The following is a 15,251-nucleotide window of genomic DNA, read 5'->3' on the forward strand; positions in this document are numbered from 1 at the left end:
TTTTCTTTATACACTGCCTTATGTACCTAGGGTAAAAATATGCAATGTCCGGGCGCCCAAGGCTTGTAAGGGCTCCACCACTTATTGAATCTGCTACCTAGGCCCACTAACTGACCTGTTATTTACATCTTGGAACTCCCATTGAGCCTGTAACACATTAAAATATTACTATGTCTTGAAATAGATCGCAAATTTACAATAGTGACCATTTTGGGAAAATGTAGAAAATGTGTAACTCCAATCTTCACCTACTTCTTTGTATTCATCCTCGATGTGCATCCGTACGTCTTTGGTCTTTAGCAGCTCCTGTTAACTGGCGTTGACTCAATTAACATTCCCCCCTTCTGATTTTAGTGCCCGTCCTCGGGCACTGTTGAAAAGTGCCCGTGGATGCAAGGGAAGGTTTTTGATTGATTGTTGATGGACTGATTGTCTTCATTTTTCATTGGATTTGTTGATGAGGTTCAATTTCTTGCAGCATCTTCATTGGTCAGAATATGTCTTATTTGAGAGATCATGTTGATTTTGTCTGTTATAATAGCATATTGATGAGGCTACTGTTTATTTATGAAAAGTATGTACAAGGGAAGTAGAATGATGAGGTTCTAGATTAGGGTCTAATATCTTCATTGGTCAGAATATGTCTTATTTGAGAGATGATGTTGCTTTTGTCTGTTATAATAGCATAATGATGAGGCTACTGTTTATTTATGAAAAGTATGTACAAGGGAAGTAGAACGATGAGGTTCTAGATTAGGGTCTAATACCTGGATGACCAAAGGAAAAAGAGTTCCTTTGGGATACGCGCATTATTGGAGTACTTATCAGCATGGAAAATATTAATATAGTATTGAACGGGCTATTTGATTAAACAATGTGATATCCGTGGAAGTGTACTAGGTTGATGCCAATTTGCCTAGGTCAGCACCAAACGATGGGGAGCGTTGCGCAGCCACCAAGTCTCCTATTTGTTTGGTGCTAACTCCACTATTGCATGTAATGATTTTAACCCCAAGGTCATTACCAAACGATAGGGAACATTGGATAGTCCCCAAGCGTCCTATTCGCCTTGTATTGACTCAATTGTCGTATATAATGACTTTCAGAGCTGTTAGGAAATAAGACATAGCTAAATAGATAATTGAGTAGATTACTTAATGGAGAGAGACAGATTTACATACACGAGATTATAGATTAGGGAGAGAGAGAGAGTACACACGATATACGTGGTTCACCCAATGTGGGCTACGTCCACGGGAAAGCAGCCACTCAATGGCTTTAGTACTTCAAAACAAGAAGTAGTTTACAAAGGGATTATACCCTTAATGGAGCTCCCGCCTTGCTTCACTCTCACCACCTCACACTCACCTTGTTGCATCAACTTCACACACTGTAAATGTGTGTAGAAATGGCCTCCTTTTATAGGCCAAAAGGGCTGCCCTCTCTCATGAGAGGTAGCCATGTGTAGCCGTCCTTGTGTAGATAAGTCCAAATCGGACCCTTCAATCCGCCCATGTGTGGCCGCCCTTGAGAAGACAAGTCCGCTTTTGAATTCAGCTGCCGGCCATTCACTACCGGCCACCGACCAACCGATCGGTTGTTTTCCGACCACTTTCCGGCCGCCGTCCGGCCATAATATTCCGACGGAAAGGAATATTCCCGCGAGGGGGAAAAAAAGTCTCGGGGGCCTCCCCCCCCCCCCCCCCGAGGCCCCTAAAGTTGCCCCTGATTCTTGTCCGCGAAAATTTTGGTTTCCGGTGAGTGATTTTCCTTCACGCACGATGGCTTCTCCTCATAATGGGGGCCTTACAAATGTACGCTTTTACCACAGAAAATTACAAGGGTAAATCAGGCTCCATACTTAACAATCTCCCACTTGGAGACTGATCTCCAAACCAAACCTGTGTGACTACTTTCCATTCTGGCTTCTTATCCTTGAATGCCAATTGAAAGATGAGCAAAAGCTCAACTTCTCCTTGTGGACCTTTCCTAGCTTTAGTTGTCCCTCTTCCAAAAGAGTGCGTATGAAGTGATATCTCACCTCAATGTGCTTTGTCCTTGAATGAAAGACTGAGTTCTTTGCAAGATGGATAGTAATTTGGCTATCACTGTACAAGACACAATTGTCTTGTTTGAATCCAAGCTCTTCTAGAATCTGTGAAGCCACAGAATTTCTTTGCTTGCCTCCCTCATTGCTACATACTCTGCTTCCGTGGTAGAAAGTGAAACCACTTTTTGCAGCTTTGAATCCCAGCTTACTGTTGTGCCTCCAATCGTCAACACATAGCCAGTAGTGCTCCTTCGAGTATCTTTGTCACTTGCCATATCTGCATCAGCATACCCTTCTAGAAAAATATCAGTTCCTCCAAAATACAAAGCATTTGTTGTTGTTCCTTTTAGATACCTAAGTATCCACTTCACAGCTTGCCAATGCTCTTTACCTGGGTTGTCCATGAACCTACTCACAACTCCCACTGCATGTGCAACGTCTGGCCTTGTCCAGACCATAGCATACATTAGAGAACCTACCGCTGCAGCACATGGAACTTTAGACATATAGGCTATCTCCTCTTGTGTCTTTCGACACATATCCTTCGTTAGTTTAAAATGACCAGCCAAAGGTGTAGAAACTGGTTTTGCATTTTTCATTGCAAACCTTTCTAGTACCTTCTTGAGATAGCTTTATTGTCTTCTTCGTCCTGTCCCTTGATATTTTCATAGCAAGTATCCTCTTTGCAGCACCTAAATCTTTCATTGAAAAAGATTTAGACAGCTCCTCTTTTAGGTCTTTGATGTCCTGCATGTTAGCACTTGCAATCAACATGTCATCAACATACAACATTAGGATGATGAATTTCCCATCTCCCAAATTCTTCGTGCAGACGCAGTGATCCGAGTTGCATCTTGTGAATCCATGATCCAACATCCATCGATCAAACTTCAAGTACCATTGTGTTGATGCTTGTTTTAAACCATACAATCTCTTCTTTAATCTGCAAACCATTTTCTCCTTACCTTTTACTTCATACCCCTTTGGTTGAAGCATGTAGATTTCCTCCTCTAAGTCACCGTGAGGGAATGCCGTATTTACATCCATTTGCTCGAGATTTAGATCATGAGTAGCCACAAGGCTTAAGACAAGCCTAATTGAGTTCATTTTTACAACAGGAGAAAATATTTCATTGAATTCAATACCTTTCTTTTGAGAAAACCCTTTTACCACAAGCTTAGACTTGTACCTTTTCTTCCCACCTTCTTCTTCCTTCACCTTGTACACCCATTTGTTTTGAAGTGCCCGCTTACCTTTAGGCGGACAAAACGTAGTACTTAAGGTTGGTTGAAGCAACCGATTTCCTTAAAGATGGGATATCAAAGAGGTACATGAAACCCAACTCAATCAAAACAAAATTGAAAAAGAAGAACAAACAAAAACCATAGACGGAAAGTATTTCTAAAAAAGCAACAAAGTTGTCCCAAACCGAGCGCAAAAACAAGTACAATGAATTGAAATGAGCTTTGAAATAAGATTGGACAATAGAGTTGGAAACTAATGATGAATCAGATGATGATAAGTTTGATGCACCATTCCACTACAAAAAGTATACCATTCAAGATAGAAAAATTGTGGTGCAAAAACCAAAAGAGCCTGGAACTTCATATGATGGGCCTGAAAAAGCCAAATGCATAAACTTAACAGAACCAGGCGAGTAACCTTAACCGGCATGCATTGCCAGGGATCTCACGGAAGAAGAAGATCGACTTCTAATAGATACACTCAGATGGTATAAAGATGTGTTGTCTTAGTCATACAAAGACCTGAAGGGGATACACCCAGAGATCTGTCAGCACATGATACCCCTTAAAAGTGATGCCAAACCATGCAGACAACGTCCTTATACGTACAATGAGTCTTTTTCCAAGAAAATTAAGGAGGAGTAGACAAACTGAAGAATTTTGAGTTTATCTATGAGATTGAACACATCGATTGGGTGTCCCAAATTCTTGTAGTACCCAGAAAGAATGACAAATTGCGTGTCTATGTAAACCTCAAATAGGGAAATGCTACCACCATCAGGGACAACTATCCACTACCAATAACAGATCATGTTATTGAGAGAGGTGCAGGGGAGGAGGCTTATAGTTTTCTAAATGGGTTCTCAGGCTACAACCAGTTAACCATCAAAGCAAAAGATCAACATAAGATAGCTTTTGCAATAGAGTGGGGCATATTTTCATATAGGGTAATGCCTTTTGGCCTGACCAATGCACCTCCCAGTTTCCCAAGACTAATGAGTCTTGCATGCAAGGAATACCTGAGACAATTTCTAGAGATATACATGGATGATCTTTGTTTTCATTCTCACCTGAGAAGTGATCACATAACGCATCTAGAGAAAGTCTTTGAAAAAGTACAAAAATTATCATATTTTTTTAAATACTAAAACATGTGTCCTCATGGTAAGACAAGGTAAAATTTTGGGCCACATTGTGTCCAAAAACGTGATTTCCACAGATCAAGAAAAGATACAAATAATTGCCGCACTATCGAGACCAACAAAATGAAAGAAGTGCAGGCATTTATTATGGGACATTGTGGGTACTAGATGCACTTCATATACATGTATGTTGTAATAGCTAAGCCATTGTATGCCCTCATTGCTAAATTTGAATGGACAGAAGAATGCGAGCAGGCATTTCACAAATTGAAACATCAATTAATTTCTGCTTTAATTTTGCAATCCCCTGACTAGAGCAAGATCTTTCACGTTCATGTTGATGCATCATCCTACTCCATAGGATGCATATTAGCCCATTCAGGAGAGAAGATTTCTCTTAAAGACCGAAAAAAGACAAGTTTCATTACACCATGAGGTTGTTATTGTTACACGGTATTTTCATTTGGGTTGTCAAATGGACCATCTTTCTATCAAGAGAGAGAAAATTGGGTATCGGAACCATTCATTGGTAGTTGTGTCAAAGCTTTTATGGACAACTTCTGCGTCTACAACAGTAGGTCTGAACACCATGAGACGTTGCAGATGGTATTGGCTCAATATGATGAATGTGGAGGACAACTAAATGCAAAAAAATGTCATCTAGCACAGCCAAGGGTGAAGTTATTGGGCCATATGGTGTCAGAAAATGGCATTGATGCTGATCCAGACAAGGTTAAGTCTATTATTATTCTTCCATCACCTACGAGTACAAATAAATTGGCAACCTTTATACACAAAGTGAAGTACATGGCACGGTTTATTCCATTATCTTCACAGCTCCTTTATCCATTACAACAAGTGGCGAATCATGATCCATTGCAATGGGATGACAAGTGTGAAGAAGTGTTTCAAGAGGTGTTAGGGGTGCTATCAGTCATGTAGGCTCCTGATTGGGAGCAAGTGTTTTATGTAAATCCATCAATAGGAGATGATGCCATTGGAGCCATTCTATTGCAAAAGGTGAAGGGCAGCCATTATATGAGGCCACTGTATAAGCCGAGTGAAGTTGGTAGAAGAAAGAAAATTGTTGGAAGTAGAGCTAGTGATGGTGAGTGTAATATATGCCTGTCGACGATTTCATCATTACTTGCTACTACGACCTTTTGTTTTCTTAACAAGTTACACATTTTTGCCACAATTAATTAATGGCACAAACATGTCAAATGTGGTCAAGAAATGGGTAATTCAGCTACAAGAGTTTGAGTTCTCTTTTTTTAATGGAAGGCGGTACAAGAGCTACCCTAGCTGGTTTGTTAACTTGCAAGGAGAATCCCCTCCTTGTTAAGGAAGAGGTGGTGAGAAGGGTAGTTGAAGAAGTGCCACATATCAGCAATGCACATGTGTTGTTCTTTGATGGCTCATATAGAAAGAGCCATGATGGGGCTTCAAGGGGTATAGCACTTTATGATCCAGAGGGGAAGCTAGTATGCAAGAGAGGGTTCAAATTGGATACTCATAGTAACAGTGAGGCTGAATATGCTACTTTGGAAGCCAGATTACACATTTGTTTGAAGCATGGGATTAGAAGGTTGAGCATAAAAGGTAATGCCTTGTTAGTTGTGAAGCAAGTGTTGGGTGTGTGGAAGAGCAAGAACACCTCATTGAAGGAAATGTGTTTCAGAATTAAAGGCCTATTAAAAAAGTTTGAAGCATGGAGCATCAGACACATTGAACGTGCTCTAAATGGAGAGGCACATGAAGCAGCTCAAAGCATGATTTGGGATCTATTCGTGTTGAGGACCAATTTACCTGTTTATCATGGCCGAGAAAGTTTGGCTCAAGACGAGGAGTTTTTGCTAACAAGAATCATTCCGAAAGACATTTAGAAGTCTAAGAAGTATGGTTTTGTGCGTAGAGCATCCAAGTACAAATTGACTGGTGATGTCTTGTACATGAAAGGGGCTGATCTCTTGTTAAGATGTGTACCTTGGCGGGAGGAGCTTTATAGAGTGTTGGAATAGAATCATGAAGGCGCATGTGGCAGACATTTTTCTCTAAAGATCACCTTGCATAAGATCTTTCAAGAGGGGTATGTATGGCCTAGTTTGCACAAGGATGTTCACCATTGGTGTAGGTTTTGGAATAGGTGTCAAGCATTTGGGAAGAGAGTGTTGAAGCCAGAGCTACAAAAAACCATTATGGAATTTGATGTGTTTGAAAAGTGGGGAATTGATGCAATAGGCCCGTTACCTATCACAAGCAAGGACAAAAGCTATATTTTGACTGCAGTGGACTATCTCTCTAGATGGGTAGAGACTATAGCAGTAAAATAAATCACTGCAAAGGATGTGGCAAAATTTGTGTACGATGAAATATTGCAAGTTTGGGGTGCCACTAGAGCTACTTTTGGATAAGGGGCTAGGATTTAGAGCTAAACTATTAGACTTTTTATGCGGAAAGATGAAGATTAGGCACCAGCATACATTACCCACAATGTAATGGCTTAAATGAAAGATTCAATGGTGATTTGGTACAAATTATTTCGAAAGTGACAGAGCACCAAGGAAAGAATTGGGATTTGGAATTGCCTAGTGCATTATGGGCTTACCGTACTTCGGTGAAGACCAGTACAGGGTTTACTCCATTTCATTTGGTATATGGAAAGGAAGCACTATGGCCTATGAAAGTACAGTTGCTTGCAGTCAAGATGCTAGAGAAGTTGCTTGGGCCGCCTAGTAATGCATTCAAAAAAAGACTCTTACAATTACAAGAGGTTCAGCTGGATAGAATGAGCGCATTGGAACATTATGGACGGATGCAAGATAAGGCTTTAGCAAAGATAAATAAAAAATTCAAAATTAAGGGTATCAAGAAACATGACTTGGTTTTGCGCTACAACAATAAGCTGGACAAGACATTCCAAACGAAGTCTAAAATTAAGTGGGAAGGCCCTTTCAAGGTAGTAGAGTGTTTTCCGAATGGTACATATCAGTTGGTCAACCTGGATGGGATTCTACATGAGTCAAGGGAAAATGGATTGTGTCTTGAATTATATCATGCGAGATTAATGATGGTGGAGCAAGATGAGGTCTGTCTGCAGAACAAATAATGTATGTGAGGGATGATGAGACTTGTGATGCGGCGAGTCCCATATCTCTTTTTGCTACTGCTGATCATGAATGATCTAGCAGACTAGGGGATGGGAAAATTATATTATGAGTTTTTTGGAAGAAGTGATTGCGCATATGTACATACCCATGCATGGTGCATCAAATAAAGAATTGCCCATTTTCCAGAGCCAGGTGGTTACGTGGAGCCCACATGTGTACAGGTAGGACAACATGTACATAGTGCATCGATTTTCATTATCACCAGTACTAGTGTGTTTTTTCTATAATAATGAGGAGTTGGCGTGTAAAAATTCTTGAGGAAGCTATCCGCAGGCCGATGACATGAGGTAAGCATGTGCGTCAAATGGCATCTAGTGGCGTCAGGAGGTCGAATGGGGTCAATACTTGCACGTGCGTAAGCGAGGACACAACGTGGGTGTTTCCTTGTGATGATTATGCAGAAAGTTCATCATGAGAACTATATTTGGGTGCCACTTAACGTGGTTGTGGGATGCATTATTGGAAAAAGTTGAGTGCCAGGTGTGCGGATGGATCTAGAAGGGTGACAAAAATACTGTGCGTGGCCATTTTTCTGTTCGGGGTCCGTTTGAGGTCAACTAAAAGACCAAAGGTGCCCAAGGGTTAAAGTGAAGTGTGGATACTGAAAAACTTGAGAAAAAACCAGCAAAGTGTGGAGAGAATAAGTAGAACAACTGCTACTCAATTTTTGTTGTTTTTGGAGCCTGTTTTGGACATAAACTGCTCATTCGAGGTCGGATTTGAGCACTTTGATATTGTAGACTCGGGTTTTGGGCTGTTTTGGATGCAATGGTGCTGTTCATTTTGCCAAATTTCTCACTATTTTTTTGTTGTTTTGGCTGTGTAAGTTTCTCCTTTGAGCGAAGTCTCTGCTCAAATTTGTGATTGTATCATTTGTCATATTTCATCCATATTGTGTGAGCTATTTGCCCCATTGGTGTTGGCCCAAGCTCAATTTCATATAAACATCCAAAAGATTCCTCTTCTGAGTTGAGTTTTTGGGTGTGTGTGTGTGTGTGAGTGTCTCTGTGTTGAGTGGGCAAATGGATAGTCTCTTTCCTCTCACTCCATCGGTGTGTTCTTTATCTCGACTAGGTGGGTTGTGTAAGCCGATTGGTGCCCCATTGTGTGTGTGTGTGTGTGTGTGTGTGTGTATTATCCCAAGAGTGTGTGTGTGTGTGTCTCTGTGTTGAGTGGGCAAATGGACAATCTCTCTCCTCTCACTCCATCGGTGTGTTCCCTATCTCGACTAGGTGGGTTGTGTAAGCCGATTGGTGCCCCATTGTGTGTGTGTGTGTGTGTGTGTATTATCCCAAGAGTGTGTGTCAGGTGATTATATAGGTGTTGTGTGTGTTTCCATCCCGCCCGCAATGGTAGTCGTAGAAATTTGTCCAATTGTAGACAAGTGGCCCCAACTTACACTTCGGACCTCTCGTGTAGTGCCCACAATTCCCTTGGAAAAATGGTGGTCTTTACTATTTCTTCCTCTGCTGCTTGAAATCTTCCGATGAATATATTGGCAGGTATTTCTTCGAGCACTTGTTTTGTGATATGGCCCTTCTCATTTGAGGATATATATATGATCTCATATGGAGCTGCTCCCCACTCCCTTTGTGCTTTTCTTCAAAGCATTCTGAGGTCAATTTCAGATTGGAAATAGGATTTAGCAATTGATCAAAATTGTTGGAAAGTTGAAGAAAACGCAAACTTTGACCATAAAATAAAAAATGAGCATAACTTTGTCAAAACTACCCCAAATTTGACCAAATTTCACCGGTGCATCTAGGATTACTATAGGCACAAGGGCATAAGGTAGCATATGATTTTTGGCAGAAAGGTCCATGGATCACGATCCATGTTGGGAAGCATCTTGCAATTTCAACTAGTGGAGGTTGCTTTTGGGCTTATGGGGAACCTATTGTGCAAATTTCTTTGGTTTTAGGGTTTGAGGAACATGGATTGCGATCCATGTTGGGAAACATATTGAAGATCTGATAATACTAGCTAGTAGGGCTCATCAAGATGGTGCCTTGGTCCAAAATGTTTGGGATTTGGATCATTGGTTTGATACTTAGGTCAATTTTGGAAATCATCCTTAAACTTAGAGAGATTTGCCATTTTGATGTGGATTTTGGAATCCAAATGACTTGTAACTTCATGGATAGACTTTGTTTGATACTCTGAACTCTGGTTGGGCAAAACGGTACATGGATCGCAATCCATGTTGGGAAAGATTTCGGTACACACTTTTGCACACATGTTCCTATAGGTCTTCCTAGCACACTGGTGAAATATTTTCAAATTTGGACTAGCACACTCTTAAGAAGTTCCTTCTACCTTGCTCTATGAATAAGTCGTCTATAAGTCCATTGGTGTAACTCTAATAGGCTATTGGCCTTTTCTTTTCCTCCCCCATGTCGTGTGTGCTTAAAATAACCTGTTCTTGCCATGTAGTGGGTTTTTTCCATGCCTTGTGTGGACCATATTGATAGTGAGCCGTATGTCTTGGCAAAATATGGACCATGGTTGAACAGTATGTGTTGCATTGAAATAAAACAAAATGGTCAGTAGAGTATAATTTAAAATTTTGTTTTGTATATGTAGAATGCCAACCCACCATGTAATGTGTGATATGTTGCCCACCCCACCCCCTAAGGGAAGCCTTTTTCCAATCCAGCAAGGCTGCTTGAAATGATGTGAGCTTACTTTGGTCCCAAAAATGCTGCTCAACGTAATGGAAAATTTTATCTAATGATTTCCACACGTTCGCCTTGTGATTCTGGATTGCCCCACCACCAGCATTGTCTTTAACCACTTTATGTAACTGTTTCAATTTGTTGAACAGGTTTCTCCTTTCTTCTCTATCTGAATCTTTGAGGCTAAACCCAAGAAACCTTCTTGCCTTCACTCCGCCTATCGATGCTTTCCTCGGTACCTTGTACCGACTTTGAGACATCTTAGGGTCCTCTTCGATTTTGACATTGCCTCCATGCAAACCAATGTCTAAGATCACTCCCTCTAATGCTTTGATCACTCTTTTCGACTCACTCTCTGACTTTAATTCCATGCAAAACATATGTACAAATGAACCACCTTTTCAATTATTCGACAGAGCGCATGAAGTGTACAGATGTGAACTCTACTCAGAGGAATATCAAGCACTGGTTTAAAAGTTTTATCTTGAAGATGTCGGTTGGGAGCTCTAATCCATTGCACACTCTCAAGTGATTGTGCATCAGCCATGCAATATAAGCATGGATTTGCCACAGCTGCTCCGTGTGTTATGTTGTACATACACTTAAGAGTCTTTAAGTCACCTGCCATGTGCCATTCCACTGTGTAGTCACCAAATCCTTCCACTGAAAGAACGGCTCCGTTTCTTTGTTCACTGATGATAGAAGGAATTTGGGTTTGACTAAAAACCCAATCGAGGATTTCAAAATTTTCCTTATCAACCTGCAGTAGTGAAAAATGAAAACACAAAATCAACACAACCAAATAATCAATATTTTTGTTATCATAGAGTGAACGAAGTATACCTGAAATGATCCTAGAGTTAGAATGTTGTTTTCTGATTGCACGTTGAAGTATCGTGGATCCTTTTTCGTTATTGATGGATCCAGATCTCTGTTCATGAGGGTAATGGTGACTCTCTCCAACTTCTTGTTCTTCAAGACTTGTCACTCATCGAGCTTCAAAAAAAACTTGAGAACCCCACCACACTCATCTTGATTGATGTCAAAGAAGTGAACTGCATACCTTTGCAATGCTTCAAGATCAACGAAGAGGTTGTTGTGCTTGTTAAACTGTACCTCTCTGCCGCCCTTGCCTAAGAATGTTGCTTCAATATGGAATGGTGACCCAAGTTTCTCAAACACCTCATCGTTTACGTGCCGGCGAGCAGCCTTTACATGTGATGTCTTTGGTAGCAATGATCCTCTCTGTAGTTTATTTTAAGACTTTATAGTCAATGCTTTGAAGAGTTCCTTGTATCCCATCTGCGAGATGCCACTCTCATCAAGTATTGCTTGCACTTCCATTGGTTGCAACTGATTCTCGTTCATGAAGGAGGTAAGTAGCCTCCCTTTCAACTTACGAAATTTTTTCTGAGTTATCATCTCTTCAACTACTTCTTTTGGAACTAGACGGCTGTAATGCACTTCGGCATTGAAGCCTGCACCGTTCGAGTTTGGATGCAGTAAAGACTTGCCAAAAAAGCACAATGCGTTATGATCATGTATAGGAAAGTAAGTGTATCCAGCTCTTGGTTGGATTCGCATTACATAGCCAAGAGTGGTTGTGTAGGCTCTCCACTTCTCTACTAGCTTGGACAAGGATATGGAGCTCTTGCACTTTGCACTTCACACAATGAGAGAGAGAGAGTGTGTGTGTGGGGGGGGGCGCAGGGGGGGGGGGGGGGGGGGGGGGGGGAGAGAGATATACCCCCAAGCTAGCACCCTTCTTGCTTTGGTTGACCCCCCTTCTAGCACTATGTTGCACATGATTGGACCTCCTCAACCTTGGCCAATTACATGATTAGTGCATATCAAGAAACAAGGGTAGCCTTGGGACAAGTGTCCCCCTTTCCCCTTTGAGAGAGAGGACTTGATAAATGCAAAAACAATCAACTAAATCAACTAAGCTATCATTGCACCCCTTGGGAGGCTAGCCAATAATCTTTAGACACACTATGAGGGCAACATGAAGAGGAGGTTTACAAGTGTCCTTGCTGCTTTCTTTTGTACAAGGATGCCTTGTATGAGGGTGTATGTGTTCTCTCTCTAGCCCTACAATGAGGTCTCACCCCTCCTTGTGTATCTTACCCCCCTCAAGCACCTTAAACATGGATAACCTTAGTCATTAAGCACCTTAGTCAGAAAGCACGCCAACCACTCAAGCACCTTAGTCCCAACAAGCACGACAAGCATCTCAAGCACCTTAGTCAGCAAGCATGGCAAGCACCTCAAGATTGGGCCAAGTTCCCACCTCAAGCATAGACCTAGCTTACTTAAGGTCAAAAGAATTTTAACACTTAACCTTTGGAGGTCTTTAATGAAGCTAACCCTAAGGTCTTTAAGCTGGTGACTTAGCCTTGCTCTTTGACAAATTATCTCTCATTTGGGCCCCTTTACCACTGGTCTTGTGTTGAGATAGACCCGTAAGCACATGTCTATATTCTAGCCCTTGTTCCTGTTTATTCTCCCACATTAAATGATCAGTTTAATATGAGAAATTTTTTTGGGTTGATTAGATATTAGATTTTATGACATTGATTATATGCATACCTTTGCTATAGTTGACTTTGACAAGAAGAACAATTAGAACATCATACTTGGACGACCGTTAATGCGACAACTGAATATGGTTCAAGATTGGGGATATGATCACATAAAACTCAAAAACATGGAAACCACAATGCGCATAAACCTTAAAGACCATAGCTACAAAGACGTGAATCGAACCCCAGTGGAGGAGTTTGATTTAGCTACATTAACAGGATCAAAGCTTCCAACTTTCTTATGCAAGCCAAAGGAGCTATGGAAGTGGCGTGCATCACATTGTGGGAGCTTGAAACGAGAAGAGTGTATTCTGGAAAGAGCTATTGAAGATAAGGAATACATTCTTGAACCTTTTCCTGAAGAAGCTCTAGAGCCATTGGAATAGACTCATATTCTAGCAACCCTAGATTTGTGTGCTATTTTGGATGGCCCCACAATAAAATTATGTGACAAGGATGGATATGACGTGGTTTCATACTATATGGTCAATATAATAAATGAGAATGATGAGAAATTAGTTCTAGAAAAACCCGAAGATGATCAGTTGGTGAGTGCCAAAGAAGAGGAGACATTTTATGACTCCCTAGAGCATTTAGTAGATGACGCTAATAATGAATGCTCTAATAACCCGAGTGAACAGGAATAAAGGGATAGCAGATGTCCAATTTATGATTTCCCAAATCAAAAACCTAGACGTCAAGAGTGCTACAAGAAAAAAAGAGCTGAAAAAAAACCAAGTGAGAACCCTATGCCTAGAATAATGGATAAAACACAGTTTTTTATTCTTGTAAAGGATGAAGATTGTGTCAAGGACAAGATATCTGGAAGGTTATTTAAACCTCAAGATCCAAAAACAAAAGAGAGCCTAATATACCTGAGAAAAAAAACCAAAAAGTTGCAATCTTAAACAAAATCCAAACAAACAAAAGAACTTGGGTTGAAAGAGTTTGGACAAATAAAATGGACCAAGGTGGAGAGAAACAAGAAATACCGAGAGCTTAAGAAAACTCTCTAGGAAGTATGGACAAAGGAAGTAGAAAGTAGGGAAGGAAAAGACAAGAAAAATGAGGGCAAAATGAGTGTGCCATCCCACTACAGAAAGTTCACTATCCAAGATCTGAAGGTAGTGATAACACAACCTCTACAAGAGAGAAAGGACAAGGAGTCCTACGATGGGCTTGAGGATGCAAAGAAGATATACTTGGCAGGACCCAGAGAAGAGCCATGGCCAGCCTACATTGTAACGGATCTAAATTTTAAAGAGGAGGAGAAGTTGACAAGTCTTCTCAAGGAATACAAGGACATTTTTTCTTGGTCATATAAAGACCTAAAGGAAGTAGATCCTACGATATTCTAGCACACGATCCCTTTAAAACCCGATGCAAATCCTAGTGGACAAACACCTTACATGTATAATTATCTATTTGATAAGCTCCTCAAGGAGGAAAGTTTCCTGAAAATACCTCTAGAGCACAACAAACGGCCATAGAAATAGAGGTTTGAGATTTTTTACTAATTGAAAATCAAATGTATAATAGAGGAAAGGACAATCAGCTCTGAATATGTGCAACCAAAAGCATGTATTTGTCAGTCTTAGAGGAGGCACATGAAGGACTCAGTAGAGGCCATTTTTTAGGAAATAAGATGACAAAATTTTTCTTAACCACCACTGGAATATGGTGGCCTACACTACACATGGATGCTGATGAATACATTAAGACATGTGATGCATGTCAACATACCAAAGTGCCAATAAAGAGAGATGAGATGCCCTTAAGGCCAATGATGGGAACCAAAGCATTTTCTAAGTGGGGTATAGATTTTGTTGGACCGATCCCCCCCCCCCCCCCCCCCCCCCCCCCCCCCCCCCCCCCCCCCCGCGCGCGCTACAGAACTCATGCCCAATATATCATTGTGGTTGTGGACTATATCACAAAATGGGTTGAAGTTAAGGCCACACAAAAATATGCAAGGACCATTGCACAAGTTCTATATGAAAAAATCTTTGTTTGATATGGTCTACCCATAGAAATTGTCAGTGAGCATGGCACATCTCATTGATGAAGTTATTGAAAATATTTTAGATGAATTTATGGTTGTTGTGGGACAGGTTTCTTAACCTCCCTCCTATCTTATTGCAGACATAGCAAGAACCACGAACATAATTGTCAAGAGGGTGTCAATCTCTTGGAAAACAATAGACAACTCATATTTAACACAAGCTACACTCAAATGACCTAAGTCATCAAAAGCTAATTGCTAATCGACAAACAAAACATGACCGTTACAGTATCAAATGACATCCGAATGCTACAAAACTTATAGGACAAGTATATAAGACCTAAGCATACATGCTTATGGTCTCAAATCTCACTTTTGATGAAGTG

This window comes from Adiantum capillus-veneris, chromosome 22, assembly GCF_014529385.1.
Source record: "Adiantum capillus-veneris isolate H3 chromosome 22, ASM1452938v2, whole genome shotgun sequence".
NCBI lineage: Eukaryota > Viridiplantae > Streptophyta > Polypodiopsida > Polypodiales > Pteridaceae > Adiantum > Adiantum capillus-veneris.